Genomic DNA, 20,510 nt, shown 5'->3' with positions numbered 1-20,510 from the left:
CTGCATCTGCATGGCTGAAAGATCGCCTCATACTACATCTGCATGGCTGAAAGATCGCCTCATACTGCATCTGCATGGCTGAAAGATTGCCACATACCGCATCTGCATGGCTGAAAGATCGCCTCATACTGCATCTGCATGGCTGAAAGATCGCCTCATACTGCATCTGCATGGCTGAAAGATCGCCTCATACTACATCTGCATGGCTGAAAGATCGCCTCATACTGCATCTGCATGGCTCAAAGATCGCCTCATACTACATCTGCATGGCTGAAAGATCGCCTCATACTACATCTGCATGGCTGAAAGATCGCAAAATTATCCAAAGGCGTCATCGTTCGGAGGCACCATTTTCATAGCCCGAGAACACCATATCATGGCCTGAGGACCCCTTTTGCATATCATTATTCAAAGGGATCATGGTTCGGAGGCACCATCCTCAAAGCCTGAGAGCATCATTTCATGGCCTGCGAATCCTTTATTGTACGCTTCGTGGCCAGGACGTCATGGTCTAAGGACGTCATCCTAACCGTCCGAAGACAACATTCATGGTCCGGCGGGAATTTGCATCATGTTTAAATTTATGCACAGTATTCGCTCGTATTGTTTTCGAATTGCAGGTACACCGGCGAGCAACAGCCAGCCCGACAGGAGCAGTTCCGCTCCAGTTCCCGCAGCCACATCAAACCTAACAATTCTCGTAAGCCTTTCACCCACCCTGGCCGAAACATTGCGTCCGTTCTTGGAAAGTACCCGTAGGCATACTCCGCCAATGGATCCTGAACTACATGCGGCTCATTCCTGTAAAACCAGGGATATGTAGGCAGCTTAGAAGCCAGGACGCGGCCTGACCTCTTCGAACCGTTTTGTTCGGTCAAAATTGGCCATCATATCTTTACCCGACAACTCTTTCATTCTTCTCGGGTAAAGAGGGGCATCTGTTGATACCCAATTTTTTCCTATACATATTTTAATATGTAAAATACCTTCAAAATAGCATATGCATGCATATATAAGCGCGCTCAAATATTTTATTATTTTTCCTTAATTTTTAAAGGTTTTTAAATCAATTTATTCCCCTATTTTATCCATAAAACCCCAGTAATAATTTCTAAAATTATTATTTTTGGTGATTCACTTGTTGAACTTTTATTTTTATGCTAAAATATAGCTAAGGAAATTTTTGCATATTTTTTTACAAAATTATTTAGTATTTTTTAGGGCTAAATTGTATAATTACAATATTAGCCTCTTTTAGGATTTAATTGCGTTTATATTCATGAAAACTAAGTCTAGTATTTTTAAATGGTTAATTATATGTCATATATCATTCTAGTACTTTTAATTTATTTCCAGAACTCAATTTACTATTTTTTATAATTTTAATAGGGGAAAATTGGCTATTTAAATGATAGCCCAGTTACGTTTCAATTATAGCCTAAATTCTACCCCAATTTAAACCCAATCCTCAACCCAATTGAACCCATCGGACCAGGCCCAAACCCAGTTTCATAAACTGCCCCACTTACCCGTTTTAATTCAGGTTGTTGATCATTCAGATCAACGACTAATACTCGCCCTTTCCTTAATTAATTCCAAACGATCCCAAAACCCTATCATTTCTCACCTACCGCCACCCTTGAATCCCCTTCCTCTCAAACCCTCTCTGCAACACCACCTAAACCCTAGTCGCCGCCACCCTAATCCACCCTAATACCTACCTAATCTATGGCCTTCCGTGGTCATTTGAGGCCTGTACCAGCCTTCCATGGCTCCTATGTGTTTGGTTCTATGGTTTCATGACCAGACCTCGAAGGGATTTGGTCCGGTCCTTGCTCGATGACCTTTCTCCGGTCATCCCTGACCTTTCTCCGGCCAGCCATGGCCATTCGAGTCAGATCCTTGACTCTCCTGGTTAGATCGGTAACTTTCAAGGTGTTTCTCATTGCTTTTGGGTTTTCTGAAACCCTAATCTCCAAGACTTTATCGATTGCTTTCAGATCCACGTTAGATCTATGCTTTCCATGAACTTTTTAAGTGCTTCTCAAAGTTTCTTTGACCTTTCTTTCAAAATGACTCTTCACTTTCCGATTAGGGTTCTCCTTCAAGTTTTTCTTTTCAAATCTCTTCTCTGATTTTAACCTGTCTGTGATTTTTCTATGTCTTGCTCATGTTGTTCTCCTATCTGAGTTAGCATATTGAAAACCCTACTTTCTTTTGGGGTTCATTCGAATTATGAAACTGTTTGCTAGCACTTATTTGATTTATTTGTTTGTCACCTATTAAAATCGATTGTTGTTGAAACCCTAGGTCTTTGGGCCTGAAATTGTTTATTTGAGTACTTGACTCGACTGAAAGCTTTTGTTTTAGACTCTCTCTTTTCTCTATGTGACTCATCTAATTTTTTTTACTATCTTTCTACTCGACTAGGGTTGAAACCCTAACTTTTTAAAAGGGGTTTCCTCACCTGGTATTGTGAAACCTTTGCATGCTTCTGATGCCCTGTTTTCTTTCCTGTTAATTCAATGTGACTCGACCTACTTGATTACTATGCTTCGAATATTTGCTTTACTACTGAACCGTAGCTTATTTCTGTCACTACTGCCTGTTTCTGATTTTGTCAATAAGTTTGGCCTCGCATGTCTGATGACCTTGTTCACTTTATTTATATGCTGAAGTTCTTCCTTGATTGATCTTCATCTGATGGCTGATTTCTAAAGTTTCCCTTTTATGAACCCTGATTTCACTCGCCCGTTAAAATTGTTTGATTCTTTCACCTTTACTATGATACTTTGCCTTACTAAATCTTTCCCAAAATAAGTATATTTCTGTACCTGACTTGATTACTTACCCCTAACCCCTTGTGAAAAAAATGCTGATTCTGTGTAGTGTTAGCTTTACTACTACTGTTTTCCAATTACTTTTCCCCTTTACTATTCTCAACCCAGTTTTAAACAAATCCGTGGTTTTGCACATCCACTATACTCTTAGACTTAGGTTCTGCCCCTCTTGTGTGAGCCTTGCCTTGGGACCCATGAGCTCCCTCTGAACTTGGACACATAACGGCTAGCCCTTCCACACTGCACTCATCTCTAGCTGGCTATGCAAAATTGGGTGTAAGCACTACCCGGGGTCCCTTGAGACCCTTAGGGAACTTTGACCCACCCAGGTCTGAGAAAGGCTTTGAAACAAGTGGCATTTTAGGTGATTTGTTCCATAACTCAGAGAGGAAGTCAGAATCAGGCTTCCCAGGGTTGTAACTTCTTATTTTAACACTTTTCTGATGTAATTCAGTACTTGGTCTATAATAATTTGTAATAAACATTGGGGTTGGTTAGTGAAAAGGGCTGGGTAATTATGCATGCTTAACTATTAGAAGGGTAGAGAACATGCCAATAGGACCTATTTTCTGTATAATTCAGCATTTAGATAATCTGCCTATAGGATTTTTAGCCCGCATGTTTAATTCTGCATTTAGATAACATGACTATAGGATTTGTCCGAAATTCTGCATGTTTATTACCACACTTAGACACCATGCTCCTAGGATCTAAAGGGTTACAATCACACATCATGCTCATAAGGTTGAAATCAGTATTTTTTAGAAATCATGCCTATAGGAATCTCAAGTAAATCCTGCCTGCTTCATTTCACGTTCGACTGGATATCATGTCTATATGAATTAAAAATCAGCAATAGTGGAGATCATGCCTATAGGATCTGAAACCAGTCTAGTTTAAAATAAGTTTGACTCATATTGTTCTGAACTAATATTTTTTTTAACAACTCTCTCTTCTTAATATAGTTTAGAAAGCATGTCTATAGGATCTCAAATTGTTTATTTTAGAACTGTTAGTGCTTTGCCAATTTCAAATTGTTAATAGATATCATGTTTATAGGATCTCACCCAAACACTTAGGCAAGCCTTAGGTAATAACAATAAAGACTGAACCCGCGTTTGTTAATCTGTAATTGCTACAACCAGTAGGCAGGCCTGATTCAGACTTCTTATCTGAGTTATGTAATAAATTGGTTTGCTTCAACAACTAAAACTCCCCTGTCTCAGTATTTTAAATTCTGACCTTAAATGTGTTTTAGGTCATGCTATTTATGTGTTCTATTTGAGGAGGTATATCTGAGCCTCTTTGTTGTTTAAATGTTTCCCCTTTAAATGCATTCCTACGTGTTTTTGTATGTCGTCTTAGCCTTTTACCTTTAAACCTAAGAGCCAGCCTGAAGTCCTCCCTCTTATAGAAATAGTAATCCTAAATTCCTCCGGGACTGATAGGAATGGGACAGGTATTAGCATGCAATAGAGTTCGTGACCAATCCGCGCTTTAATACCTTAATGGGGTGGGAAGGGTAGATATGGATATGATGACCGGTGCGCTAATACCACGTGTAGCTCCTCTTTAGAGGAGTGATTACCGGGTATTGCATTGATGTGATCCATATTACAAATAAACCTAGGACCCTTCTTGTATTCGTCAGCATGTTTAGTTATAACTCTTTCAAAACTTCATTTTATTTATGTATTCAAAATCCCCTCTTATTTGAGCCTTATCTGTTTACTTGCTAATTGCACAAATTCACAAAGAACTGTCTAGCCGGGAACCACACTAGTGGATCCTCAGGAGTGCCTAACACCTTCCCCTTGGGATAATTTCAAGCCCTTACCCTATCTCTGGTTATCAAAATGTAGTTGTAGTTGAACCTTACAGGTATCGTAATGCACCCTAAATCATTAGGTGGCGACTCTTCAAATGCAAAACACAGTTCCCAAAAGGAATGAGTTGTCCTATGCCCAAAATGTCATAAACCCGATTTTCTGATGCAAAGAGGGAAAAAGGGGGCGCGACAAAGGGTTCCGTTGATGTTAAATTTGGCGGATTCCGAGACGTGGGCCCGGGGGCTGGGTTTGGTTTATTTCGGGATTCGTGTCGTAATTTCCTCATTTTTGCATGGGCTTCGTTCCTTTAGCATATATTGACGTCATGATTCTGATTTTTGGTTAGATTCGACGCGAGTTGAGGCCGAGACGAGAGGCAAAGGCATCGCGGGCTAGAGACTTGACCGGATAGAGGTAAGTAATGATTGTAAATGTTGTTCTGAGGGTATGAAACCCCGGAATTCACATCGTTGTGCTATTTTGAGGTGACGCACATGCTACATGACGAGCGTGGGGTCGTGCACTGTTGGGGATTGTGACTTAGTCCGTCCCATATGATTGTTTAATTGCGTATTTGATTAAAAATTGCTTGCTATTATCATGTTTTGGGCTGAATGTCATATTTGGGCTTCGTGCCAGGATTTTTGCTGCTATTCCTCACCATTTTGACTTAGTATTTGTAATCAGTCTTGCTATGCTCTACTGTTTTTCAAAACTCAGCCATCTTTACTTGTTTTTTATATTTTAAATATTATTTTGGGCTGAGCATCATGTTTTACTGTTGCCCGAGTGGCTGGTGAGATTCTGACTGATTAAGTCCGAGGACTTGTGTTGTGAGGATACTATGGGATCGGGTTGCACGTCGCAACATGTGGTACCGATTGTGATACATGAGAGGCCGAGGGCCAGATTTATTTTGCCACAAGGTGGCTTGTGATTTATATGTGGCCGAGAGCCTGTTGATTATGCCACGAGATGGCTTATTATTGCGCTTGGACCGTAAGGGGCCCCTCCCGGATTCTGTACACCCCTAGTGAGCGCGGGTACCCAGTTTGTGATGTGATATAGCCTGAGGGGCTGATGTGTTCCATGTTGTTGCCTGAGGGGCTGATACGAGTGATTCTGAGATAGCCCGAGGGGCTGGTTCTATTGGTATTTTGCCCGAGGGGCTGTTTTGTGTTTCTACATTTTTTTAAACTTGTTTTCATTCACTTGAACTGCTAATAGAGGTTTTAAGAATGGTTTTACTGAAGTAAGGTGTTTTTATGACCTTTTACTATCTTTATTGTATTGTGTTGGTTTTACACTGCCTCGTTGTAGCATTTTGCTATGTATTTACGTGTTTTCTTATGGCTCAGCTGCCTTTACTTTTATTACTTACTGATTTGGTGTACTCACATTACTACCTGCACCTGTGTGATCAAGAGTCTCAGGTCACGCTAGCGAGGGTTGATTTGCTTCCAGTAGGCTTATTTGGAGTTGACTAGGTAGCTGCTCGGCGTTCGCAGCCTAGTGCTTCTCATTCCTACTTTTATTTCGTTGTCCTAGTTTCGTAATAGACTATGTTGTCTTTTTCAAACTCTTAGACGGATTTTAGATGCTCATGACTGGTGACACCCCGATTTCGGGCTGTGTTTTGTTTCCGCATTTGATATATTTCACTTTGTTTTGGGATTATCATTATTAATGTCTTGATTATAAATCATTATATCTGTTAATTAAACTTGGGGTTTGTGTCGGCTGGCCTTGTATTCACGAGAGGCTCCATCACGACAGGGTCTAGGTTTAGGGTTGTGACACACTTGCACCAACAGATCGCTACTGCTTTAAACCTTTCAGAAGATCATCTTTCCCGAGCCGTCCACATTAGAAACGCAGATTCAATCCTGAACCACCACACATATCTCCGACAGCCGTTTCTTCAATACTATCTCATAATATCCTGTTCGAAAGGTGAAATGTAGAAGATCATAACACCGGCGAACTTAAAACGTCCAATTGAGGACGACGACATCACGTCGTAAGTAAAAACTCCACCACACTTGGAAATACCGAATCTCGTTACTCTATCAACCCAAAACTGATCATCTATTGTTTGATTGCCTTTCCTCCGCTGGATATAAGATACTGGATCTCTAAATCATACACTTTGTAAACCTCCTCTCAAGTCATTCACTGCCCCGACACATAGGAAAGCATTCCCCCCTCTCATCAATACTGTGTGAAAACAGTTCATAAGCATCATAGCAACCTGTGCATAACCTCGAAGCTCTCAGAAGTACAGCTACTGAGCTGAAATGACAGAAGATCCTTCCACAAGGCGACGACAATAGCTCAAACAACCACGCAGGTAGAAACATCCCGCACCACATTCGTAGTACCATTACAATCCCCCAATTCCTTATTTATAATATGCACTTCGTTTTGCATAAGATCGAGTAGGAAGGAAACGAAGGCACAAGCCTCCAAGGGATCAAATGCATGATGAGGAATCAAGAAGGGAAGTGCTCCTAACAGCTCTGTAGCCTCTTGAAGATAAGTACAGACATATTCATACCGATCCGCAAGAATCTACTAGACTCGCTCATGACTCGTGAGACCTAAGGGAACCTAGTGCTATGATACCATGTTGTCACGACCCAAAATCTATCAAAGGCCATGATGCGCCGGACACCCTGGTCAGACAAGCCAACATTTAGACAATTAATTAAACTCTCATTTTAATAAAAAGGTAATTATCACTGAATAAATGAAAGTGCTTACAACTTTTAATATTAAATATGCCATAATCATACCAGAACTCAGTGTCACAAGTGCATGAGAAATCACTAGGAAGTCAAATGAAGTACAACAGCTGTCCGGGATACAGATTGGATAGAAAGTAAATACAATACACTGAAAGAGAGTATGCTGGCTGCGAGTCGCCTCGAGAGTAGCAACTCACCTAAGTATCCGAATCATCCATGCTGCTACGCCCATTAGGCCGCTAGAGGTCCATGTGCATATGCAACAAAAATGCACAGCAAGTGTAGCATGAGTACAAAACAACGTGTAATTAGTAAGTATCCCGTCTAATCTCGAAAAAGTAGAGACAAGAGGTCGACTTCGACACTTACTGGTGGTCCAATAATAATATACCAATAATATAGTAAATCGAGGATTTTCAGAAAAATGGTTGTAATTCAAATAGCATGAGGTAAGTAAATAATTCTTTCGTTTATAGGAAATTCCCAAATTCATTTTAATCATTTATACATTTATCTCAGGCTAGAGAGAAACAAATATCAATATCTATGAATTTTAAGGTAGGCAATACAAGCATGCACAAATCATACCGAGGCCGTACGACCCGATCAAACAAATATTTTAAACTATGCACTGCCAGAGGGTCGAATGGCGCGAACTATATATGCATCTATTTAATCTACCGATGCATTCGGCTCGTCCCACAATAGATAAACACATTCAAACAGTTAATCAACAGTTCATCAAAGGGAAATCATCTAAGGAAATGGAAATTCCTCTTTTAATAGTGAAGAAAATGTTGTTTAGATTTTTAGAAGTTTATTAACCAAGTTCAATATTATTTAAGCATTTAAATCGACAATAAGGTTGCAAGTATTACAAGTAAAGCATGCTTTTGGGCCCTAGACTACCCGGACATAAGCATAATAGTAGCTATACGTAGCCCCTACCAATAGAAGCACATATCCAATTAATTCACCTATGGGGACAATTCCCTCTTACAAGGTTAGAAAGGAGACTCACCCTCGCTCCGAAGTTCCATAACCGGCATTCCACGCCCTTCTGAAGACTCAAATCGATGCACAACGCTGCAAAACTAGCCAATAATTATGCAGAGTATTAATATATGTTCAATTGCTCATAATAATCCAATTTATAACCATTTCTAACCCCGGTCGAAAAGTTGACAAAAATCACCCTCGGGCCCACGTGCCCAGATTCCAAAATTTTTCGAAAATAAAGTTTACCATAACTTCACGAACTCAAATATATAATTTACTCTCAATTTCATGACCAAAATATTGGTCAATATTCGTAAATACAATTTTATAGGTTTTTCACAAAATCCCAATTCCCACTACTTTCCATATTAAAATCTGCACATAATCAATGTATTTAACTCATAATAGGTGGGATTAACTTACCTCCAAGTTGCTAGGTCGATGCCCCTCTCAAGAAACTCCAAAAACTGCTCCAGAATGGAGAAAATGAGGAAAAATGGCCAAACCCCGCTATTTTATGTGTTCTGCCCAGCGATTTCTGCACCCGCTGTCCACCTGCCGCTTCTGCGGATGCTCCTCTACACCTGCGCCCTTTGCCGCTTCTGCGACCATCCTTTTCGCTTCTGCACTCACGCAGATGCGGTCAAGGATCCGCACTTGTGGTCCTTCACCTGGGCGGCCCTGCTCCGCTTCTTCGACTTCTAGGCCGCTTCTGCGGCTCCGCACCTGCAGCCCAAGCCTCGCAGGTGCGGTTACACCAGAAGCAACTACTTCATTCCTTCTTCAAATTCCAAATTTGATCCGCTAGCTATCCGGAATCGACCCGAGGCCCCTGGGACCCCGACCAATCATACCAACCAGTCCCAAAACATAATGCGGACCTGCTCGAGGCCTCAAATACAATGTCAAAATCACTAATCACACTCCATTTCAAACTTGATGAACTTTAGAACTTCGAACTTCTTAATTCGATATTGAAACCTATCAAATCACCTCCGATTGACCTCAAATTTTGTACACAAGTCATATTTCACATTACGGACCTACTCCAACTTCCAGAATCGGACTCCGACCCCGATATCAAAAAGTCCACTTCTGGTCAAACTTCTCTAATACCTTCAAATTTCTAACTTTAGCCAAATGACTGCAAAATCTCCTACGGACCTCCAAATCCACTTCCGATTGCGCTCCCAATACCAGAATCATCCTATGGAGCTATTCCCAGACTCGGAATCCCAAAAGAACATCGATAGCATTTAAATGCACCTCAACCCATATTTATGAAATTCTGCAAAAATTCTAACTTCCATAATAGGTGTCGAAATGCTCCCGGTTCATCCGAAACCCGATCCGGGCATACATCCAAGTACAATATGATCATGCGAACCTGTTGGAACTTTTAAGTCCTGATTCCGAGGTCGATTAATCAAAAATCCAATATTAGTCAATTTATCCAACTTACAGCTTTCAAAATGAGAATTTTTCTCGAAATCAAATTCCATACTTCCCGAAATTCAATTCCGACCACGCGTAGAAGTCGTAATACCTAAAGTGAAGATGCTCGTGGCCTCAAACCGCTGAATGATGTGCTAGGGCTCAAAACGACCGGTCGGGTCATTACAGAAAATTTACAAGTAAATCCCCAAGAAAATATCCCCAAACTAAATTCGTATGTAGAGTTACCTAGGGATTTTCCTTCGGATTAACATAGGATTTTTTTTTCATTTTTTTATTTTCTTACCTGCGGATTTTAATACGGAAATGTACTTGCCGATATATTTCCGCGGGGAATTTCCCAGGTAATATTTGGTTACATATGGATTTTCCTAGGAAAATATTTATTGCAGGTAAATTAATTTAAATTTAGGAATTCTATGGTTTCCCATGAAAATCCGCAGGTATTATCTGCATATAACATTCCCAAGTAAGATCCCCATGTAATTAGCACTTTTATTGTAGTGAGCTCCGGTTGAGGAGCAGGCACCTGAAGCACCTGTTGCTACCCCTGGACTTTAGGAGACTTTGGCACATTTTCTAAGAATGTTTGGTACCTTGGCCCAGGTGTGATTGATCCCAGTTGCACCAGCTACTTCTCAGGCTGGGGAGGGGGAGCTCAGACTTCTTCTACCCGTACTCCACAGAATTGAGCTCATGTTGATCAGCCTCCAAGTGTTATGCCGGTGCAACCCGTGATTGTAGTTTAGCCTGAGGTTAGGCCAGTGGCATTAGAGGAGGAGGAGAAGAGGCTAGAGAGGTTCAAGAAGTATTTTCCTCCTACTTTCATTGGCGCATCTTCTGAGGATGCACAAAACAGACTAGTGTCATCGTATTCTGCACACTATGGGCATAATGAAGTTGAGCGGGGTCGCCCGTACTACTTTCCAGCTAACGGGGCTGGCATATAGATGGTGGCGGGCTGATGAGGAGAGAAGGCCAGCTGGTGCAGCGCCACTTACTTGGTCTCAGTTCATTGATCTCTTTTTGAGGGATGTCGTCCCACAGACCCTAAGGGATGCGTTGCACACCGAGGATTAGTGAGTTTTCTCGTCATGCACCTGCATAAATGATTCAAGATCTTAGCTTCATCATTTGGAATCATTTTCTATGGCTTTTATTGATAATATTAAGTTATTTTGGCTAGATTCGAGCCTTCCGGAGGTTGACTCACGCGGGAAGAGCTTATTAGAGAATTAATATTGCTTGCTTGAGGTACGTATCTTATCAAAACATAGTTGAGGCACTAGTTGGCTAAGTTATTCGTGATAGCTGCGTGCTATGAGTGGTGCACATGTGTGGGGTTGAGCCCATGTGTGTGCACCAAATATATATTCATGCTCGATGTAATGCTTAGTCCATGATATACCTTGAGTTGATTGCTAAGCTTCAAGATGTGATGTCCTTCCTATTTGTACCCCTTTTTTGAGCTATTTGTAACATATTTGAGGTTACAAAGAGGTTAATATCCCGATTGAACCTGATAAATTGCTACTTTCGTATTGTATTTTCCTGATTGAGCTATGACAACACATTTTGCACATGCATACACCTTCGCATGTCATTTATATCAGTTCAGGAGTATGAAATTTGATGTTCATTGATATTGTACATGTATTCTTGTGTATCTGCTTCTGGGATATGGATTTGGACCGTTAGCTTGCGACTACACCGGGGAGACTGTTATATTGAGCATGTGACCATTTGATGAGTGGTGATTTTACCATTTATTTTAGTCTCTTTCCTTTAGTTTTTATGTCCGTTAATTATAATATGAGGTTGTTTATGTTGTGTATTGCTATATTTTCAGGTAAATGATGCCATGAAGAGAGTTGAATTTAATTGAAGTGGAATTGAGCAAAAAAGAATAAAACAAGTGCAAATTCCTTTAGTGACTCCGCATCTGCGGAACACTGTGTGCTTATGCAACCTCACATCTGCGGGGAGAAGGCCGTATCTGCAAAAATTGAGTTTCCTTCGTTGGAATCGCATCTGCGATCGCGCTTCTGCGCGTGAAAGTCCGCTTCTGCAGAGTAAGTGTTTCCCATGAGGATCGCTTCTACGAGAGGATATCCGCATCTGCAGAGTGCGCCTGCGAGGATCCTTCCGCAGTTTCGTTCAACGGGCTTCAACTATGGACAGTCTTGGAATTTCCCATTTTCTCCATTCCAAACCCACAAATACACGACCTAGCTTATTGGAAATGCATCGTTAGCTTATTTTTCAATTCTTAAACTAGAGAAGACAAGTTTCGAAGCTAGGGTTCTTGCACACACACTTGGCTCTTGAAGATTTGAAGCTTTTGGTTGAGAATTTCTTACCCATTTATGTTCATTTCTTCATTTCCTTGCTTTGTATTGTATATCTAAGTGTGTAATATTTTTTCCAGCACTTGAATCTTGTTTATGAGAATATTCATATTTAAAGTGTGGATTAAATATCTTGTTGTGCTTAGGTATTGAACGATTTTTAGTTATATTGAAGTGAGTTATTATTTCTTTAATTATTTTTGTTTTTTAATATTTTCAAAGGCATTAGCTAACCCTAGGACTCGCTCATTAACTTTGGATTAATTTTGGGAGATAATTTGGTGTTGAGAAAGATTAATTAACAAGAACTTGAGGCTTCAGCCCTCATTTTATAGATTCTACCTAGGGATAGGATTGAACTACTTGTAGCCATATTTGGGTGTGCTTAATCTCTTAATTGTTTTAGGGATAATTCAATTAGGAAGTCTTGTTAGTATTCTAAAGAATCTAATATAGAATTATTACCCGAGGTTAATTAACATAGACTCGCTCATATTTTTAAAATCGTAAAATACATTGGATTGTTACTTGAGTGTAATTCCCCGTGTATCCATACTTATAGACATTGATCATTCTACTTGCTTTCTAGGTTAGTTTACGTTTTCTCATTTAGTTATAAATATTTTCTCAAAACATTTCTAAGTGTTTGGCTTAGCATAATAAGTGATAATTCTCTTACACGCCTAATCGCCTACATATTGTTTTCTGTGGGATTTGACCCCGACCCATAGTTGGGTAAATTATATTTCATGCGACCGTATCCATTTACTTTTTAGTAGTGGATTTGTACGTCATCACCATGCCGGACGAATTGTGATATTGAGCCTATTACTATGCTGGGCAGACTGTAATATTGAGCATGTGACCACGTTAGACGGATTGTGATATTGAGCCTGTGGCCACGCTGGGCGGATTGTGATATTGGCACGTGAGTTGTCCATGCAGCACGTGAGTTCTCTTTGTGGATCTGAAATATTGATATTATTGGTACGTGAGTTATCCGTGTAGTTGATATTATTAGCACGTGAGTTCGACATGCAGCATGACAGTTGTCCGTACAGAAAGTTAGTAGAACCAGAACGACAAAATAAATTCTTGAAAAAAATATAGGAATAAATCGAGCCAATTGAATACACAGTGTGTCCTAAAGAAAATTATTCCCCTCAAGTACCCGAGGTGCTGGAATACATCCTCCCAGGATAGAATGATTTCACTCACTAGAGTGTTGGTACCCAAAACGCCGATGAACAACGAACCACTCGAAAGCTGTAAAACACATTGGAATTTTTTATGTGCAGAAGAAGAAGAAGAAGAAGAAGAAGAAGGAGAAGAAGATCACAAAATTTCATAAGTAAAGATTCTAGGATTCAAGGAATATTTATAGACCATTTGGCACTATTTCTGAAAAAGGTTTACAACCGTTCAGAAACAGCTGTGAAACAGAAATATTGCAGGAAACAACAAACAGACGAAAGAAAACGGACCGGATCGGGTCGCGAGCCATGGATTATTCCGGATTAAATTTTCGTTAATAATTGAATTAAGTAATTAAATAACTGAAATGAATTTTGTCCAAAAAGATTAATCAATCAATCTATCTTTGACCAAATCCAAATCCAAATCCGATGCCGAAGCCGAAGCCGAGCTGAGTGAGTGACGACGACGACGGCGCGAGGCTTGCCTTCTTCTTAGCTGTTTAAGAGCTAGAAGAAAAGAAATTGTATATATACCCATCAAAATCCTTATCTTCCTCCATATGGGACAATGTCCCTTTGCCAAGGAGGGTAACTGAAATATTTTATTTTTCCTCCATTTCCCATTCACCCTCTTTAAGCTACACAAGCTTAAAAGCCCAACGATCTCCCACATGAATGGGAAATGGCTATAAAATAAAGGAATGCACGGACACGTGTGTGTTTTACATGCAAGAATTAATTACATCTGGATAAGTAGGTTTCCTTTTGAACTTTCCGTGGTGAACTTATATCGGGTATATTCGGTCAATCGGTAGATTTGATATCTTTGAACCGTTGAGCTTTGTCGTATACCTAGACAAAATAAGTCACACAGTCAATCCTTAACAATCTATGGTTCTCACGGTTGTGTTTGTTTCAGCCATGAGCACTGCCTGGTTTCATGAGTGCTTAGAGAATGGACCTTTACTTTCATTCCCCTTGAAGCTGCTTACACTTCACACTCACATATGTTATTTCTAAACTTGTAATCCTATAGACACACTATCTGGTCTTATCATGCTAGACTTAGCAAATCATTAAAAAGCTTTAAGCTTTATAGACTCATCAAAAAGCCTTAATGCTTTACCTCAATTTATGAAAATTGTCTTCACCACGAGAATGGGTTGAGTTCTTCGACAATGTTGAACCGTCATTCATGCAATGTATCAATGGCCTTCCGAGCAAGGCATTGTATCTCATGTCTCCTTCGATGACATGGAATTTGGCATTTTGGGTTATGCCGACCATGTTGACCGGGAGGGTGATTTTCCTTTTTGTTGTTTCACATGCCATGTTGAATTCGTTGAGGACTCGAGAGGTGGGCAGGATTTGGTCATGCAGCCCGAGCTGCTCTACCACCCTCGACTTGATAACGTTGGCCGAGCTACCTGGATCCACAAGTACATGTTTAATTTGAAATGTATTTACAAGGAAAGAGATTACCAGTGCATCGTTGTGAGGTTGAGAGAAGGTCTCGATGTCCTTGTCGGTGAATGTGAGAGTATCCTCGGGTATGTAACTCCGAGTTCGCTTTTATCTGGTGATGGATATTTTTGTTCTTCTGATCATGGGTTCCTGTGGGGCATCAATGCCTCCCAAGATAATATGGATGACATGCTGTGGCTCATTTGTTACGTTCTTCTTGGTCGCCTCTCTTTCCTAGAACTGGTTTTTGGCCCGGTCGCAGAGGAATTCTCGGAGGTGACCTTTGCTCAGTAGTCGGGCTACTTCTTCCCGGAGCTGATGGAAATCTTTTTTTCTATGGTCGTGCGTGTTGTGGAGTTCACACACCAAGTTGTGATTTCTTTGCGAAGGATCTGATTGTATAGGCCTTGGCCACCTGGTGTCTCTAATTTTACTGATGGCGAATACGATGTCCGAAACATCAACATTGAAGTTGTATTCCGACAAGCGGGGTGCCTCCGCCGGCCGTGCGCGCCTATCAAACCTGGCTCTACTGACGAGTCCCCGAGGGTTCTGCCCTCGGCCCGTTCTTTGATCGTTCCAGGGTATGTCACGCCTCGGGGCATTTCTCCTGTCTTTAGTGTACGGCTGGTACCTTATTTTGTTCGGCTTCAGCTCCTTCGCCAGAAGTCTACTTGGATATACCGAGCCTCCTCCTAGTTGGTCGTCTTCGACCTTGATCTTTGATTGGTATCGGTTGTTGACGTCCGATTGAGTCACGGCCGGGTATTCAACTAGGTTCTGTTTTAGCTGTTTTGAAGCCACCGAGCTTCATTCATTAAGACCCTGAGTGAAGGCCTGCACTTCCCAATCATCGGAGATCGGTGGTAGTTCCATTCGTTCCATTTGAAAGCGAGATACGAACTCTCGCAGCATTTCATTCTCCCTCTGCTCGATCTTGAAGACATCAGATTTCCTTGTTGCTACTTTGATGGCATCAGCATGTGCATTTATGAAAGAATCTGCCAGCATGGCAAATCAATCTTTCGAGTTTGGGGCCAGGTTGTGATACCACATCATTGCCCCTTTAGAAAGAGTTTCTCCGAACTTCTTCAGTAGGACGGACTTGATCTTATCGTCTTTTAGGTCGTTGCCCTTCACTGCACAAGTGTAAGCAGTAACGTGCTCATTGGGGTCTGAAGTTCCATTGTACACCAGAAGGTCTGGCATTCTGAACTTCTTCGGAATGTGTTTCGGAGCCACTTCCTGTAGGAACGGCTTTTGTATGAACTTCTTTCAAATCCACACCTTTCAGGATCGGGGGTGCGCCCGAAATCTGATCGACCCTTGAATTGTAGATCTCTACCTTTTTGTCATTGGCTTCTATCTTTTTCTCGTCCGAATCGATCCTCTTTGTGATGTCCTCGAGCATCTTTACGATGGCGGGGTCGACTGCCGACCCGTTGTTGCTTGACCTCTCTGGTATCTGCTTGGCTAGGGGAGCCGTCCCCGGTGCTACCGTGCTGGGAATTTTCTGGTGACTTTGCAGCTGAGCGATCGCCAACTATTGTGCGTGTAGCATTTCAAAAATAACGTGAAGGCTAACCTCTCGTTCTTCCCTAGCCGGGGTTTTTTGATCTTCTTGGTGTATGCTCCTGTTGGTGTGGGAGCTTATTTCGACGTGTTGAGCGTTGCGCGAGACCACGTCCACGGGAATTGATTCTGGTGCATTCTCAGGGTTTTGTGGTGGCACACCAACACCTGGGACGTCAACACCATTTTCTCCATGGTCTTCAAGATTGATGTTTTCACGTGCGTTTACTGAGTTAGACATTTTTACCTGAAATCAAAGATCTTGGACAAGAAAAAGTGCGAAAGATAACTTTTGTTACGTAGTTAAACTAGCAAGAAAATAATCACTATTATTTTTAGCCCTACGGTGGGCGCCAAACTGTTTACCTTGAAAATGGTAATTACAATTAGATTTGATTTTATGGTTCTAAAAATACGTGATCTATTTTTATACTAGTTGATTAGGCAATAGATGTTAAGTAAGAGATCAGAAAACGAGATAAGAGCTTGAAAACAGGGTGATAACCAAACCAATAGGCTGATAAGCGGGGCCTCGAGCTTGCTTATTCGGGGCCTCGAGGTCGAGTCTTATACCCTGCCAAGGGCAGTCGATGGCGGGACTAACAACTATGATAGATTTGATGATGGCTCTTTATGACCAATAATATGCAATAAATGAAGAACAATAAATAGAACACAATGAATGTAAGCAATAAATGGAAGTAATGAACTCTAGAGAATATGTTAGAGAGCAGAGAGAATGTTCTTGTGTATTTAGTATTGAGCAACAGATGTCTGCAAAATGAGAAGGATTCCCCTTTATATATGAGGGGGAACATAGTACAAATGCATTAATTACAAAGATATGGGGCAGGTATAGCCACTTAATGCCCTCACGAGGTATCGTAATGGCCAAAAATTGGAGCCTTCAATTTTACCGCATACACTTGCCTAGCATCCTAAAAGTTAGGCTCCATCACGATCCCGACGGTGGGAATTCCGGGTCAGGACAAGTTGGTTTCAAAGCACCAGGTTGCCTAGGTCTCACAATTTAGGAACAAGCTAGGTAGAGTCTGAGGGATCGTTAGGAAGACATCTGTGCTTATCCCCAGAGGCTACAAAGTTTAGGAACAACCTCACTTCTATTCTTCTCTATCTTGTGATTTGATTCTCAATGTTAATCGAACCTTCTACTCTTGTTCTTTCGCAGATGGCGAGAAAACGTACCGCTGCATCAGCTTATAAGTAGCCCGAGCCCTAGTGGCAGCTCCTACGAGGGGAAGAGGATGAGGCCGAGGCCGTGCCAGAGGTCGAGGCAGGGTCAAGTCTCAACCTAGAGCTCGAGCAGCAGCACCAACAGCGGAGCCTCAGGTGGAGTTTGATGATGAGGTTCCGGGCCAGACCGTTCCGGCAGGGCCGGCTCAGGTTCCAGAGGGGTTCATCACTACCCATGTACTCCAGGATTCTTTGTTCCGTCTAGTGGGCCTTATGGAGAGCGTAGCTCAGACTGGCGCATTTCCGGTAGCACCAGCCGTCTCTCAGGCTAGGGGAGGAGCCCAGACTCCCGCTACTCACACTCCGGAGCAAATGGATCCTCAGTTTCAAACTCCAACAGCTCAACCAGTGGGAGTAGCTCAGCCGATTATATAGGCTTGGGTCGCTGGTAGGTCTATTATGTCTTTTGATGCTTTGCTTAGGTTGGACAAGTTCACCAAGGTTTTCCCGGTTCATTACAGTGGGGCAGCTTCCGAGGACCCACAGAATTATCTTGACCGTTGCCATGAGGTGTTGCGGAACATGGGGATAGTGGAGACCAATGGGGTTGACCTTACTGTATTCCAGATGATAGGGTTCGCCAAGAGATGATAAAATTATTTTGTATTGACTAGGCCAGCTGGGTTGCGCGCCATGACTTGGGACTAGTTCTCTTAGCTATTTCTAAAGAAGTTCCTTCCTATCACTCAGAGAGAGGACTATCGCAGGCGGTTCAAGCATCTTCAGTATGGTTCTATGATTGTCACTCAATACGAGACAAGGTTTGTTGATTTGGCCCGTCAGTAACTTCTTATACTCCCCACCTAGAGAGAGAGGGTAAGGATGTTTATTGAGGGACTCGCTCAGCCTATCAGATTGCAAATGGCTAAGGAGATATGGAGCGAGATTTCTTTCTAGGATGCGGTCAATATGGCCAGGCGAGCTGAGATGGTTTTAGCTCAGGGGAGTGGTCAGGCGTATGACAAGAGGCCTCGTCATTCTGGTAGGCTCAAAGGTGCCTCGTCTAGAGGAAGGGATTCTTTTGGTAGAGGCCATCCTCCCAAGCTGTTTCATTCAGCACTTCAGGCTTCTCACAGTACTTCGGGTGGCCTTGGCTTTCATATGCAGTATTCTGATCAGCTACCCTACAGTGCACCACCAGCTCCTATCAGTGCACCTCCGCTCCATTGTTTTCAGGGTGGTTAGCCAGGCCGTCAGGGTCAGTTTTAGGGTCAGCAGTCTCAGCAGCCGAGGTCTTGTTATACTTACAGCGAGCCGGGGCATATTGCTAGGTATTGCCCTCGAGCATCGAGTAGTTCTCAGCATCCGGGTTCCCGTGCTATGGTCCCTGCACTAGGTGTTCCACCGCTTGCTTAACAAGGTAGAGGTAGGGGTCAGACAACTAGAGGTGGAGGTCAAGGTATTAGAGGTAGAAGTCAGGTCGCTAAAGGTGGAGGCCAGCCAGCATAAGGCCGTCCCATGGATGCAGTTCAGAATGGTGGGTCCCGGCCCCGATGTTATGATTTCCCAGCCAGGCCTGAGGCTGAGACATTCGATGCGGTTATCATAGGTATGGTTTTAGTTTGTAGTAGGAATGGCTCAGTATTATTTGACCCAGGATCTACTTATTCGTATGTATCATCTTACTTTGCTTCATATTTGGGTGTGCCTCGTGATTCTTTGAGTGCTCCCGTGTATATGCACACACCGGTGGGTAATTCTATTTTTGTAGATCGTGTCTATCGCTCATGTGTGGTTATTATTGGGGGTCTTGAGACCAGCGTAGATCTCCTACTTCTCGATATGGTTGATTTTGATGTCATTTTGGGGATGGATTGGTTGCCACCTTATCATGCTATACTAGACTGTCACGCCAAGACTATGACCTTAGCCTTGCCGGGGTTGCCTTGATTTGAGTGTAGAGGGACTCCTGGTCACTCTACCAGTAGGGTTATTTCTTACATGAAGGCTCATCGTATGGTTGAGAAGAGGTGCTTGGCTTATTTGGCTTATGTTCGTGATTCCAGTGCGGAGGTTCCTTCCATTGATTCCGTACCAGTTGTTCGTGAGTTTCCAGAGGTATTTCCTACAGATTTGCTAGGGATGCCACCCGACAGGGATATCGACTTATGCATTGATTTGGCTCCGGACACTCAGCCCATTTCTATTCCGCCATACCGAATGGCCCCGCCAGAGTTGAAAGAATTGAAGGAGCAGTTGCAAGATTTGCTTGATAAGGGCTTGATTAGGCCCAGTGTCTCGTCTTGGGGTGCGCCAGTGTTGTTTGTAAAGAAAAAGGATGGGTCGATGAGGATGTGCATAGACTATGGCAGTTGAACAAAGTCACCATCAAGAACAAGTATCCATTGCCGAGGACTGATGACTTATTTGATCAGCTTCAGGGTGCCAAGGTGTTTTCAAAGATCGATTTGAGGTTTGACTACCATCAGTTGAGGATTAGCGCATCCGATGTCCCTAAGACAACTTTTCGAACTCGGTATGGGCATTATGAGTTTCTAGTGATGTCATTTGGCTTGAAGAATACCCCGGCAACATTTATAGATTTGATGAACTAGGTTTTCAAGCCCTATCTTGATTCCTTCGTGATTGTTTTCATTGATAATACCTCGATCTACTCCCGCAATCGAGAGGAGCATGAACAGCATCTTCGGATCATTCTTCAGACTCTGAGAGACAACCAGTTATATGCTAAGTCTCCGAAATGTGAGTTTTGGTTGAGTTCAATTGCTTTCTTGGGTTATGTTGTATTAGTAGAAGGTATTCAGGTGGATCCTAAGTAGATTGAGGCAGTCAAAGACTGGCCTAG

This window comes from Nicotiana attenuata, chromosome 8, assembly GCF_001879085.1.
Source record: "Nicotiana attenuata strain UT chromosome 8, NIATTr2, whole genome shotgun sequence".
NCBI lineage: Eukaryota > Viridiplantae > Streptophyta > Magnoliopsida > Solanales > Solanaceae > Nicotiana > Nicotiana attenuata.
Note: the sequence above shows the minus strand (reverse complement) of the source record.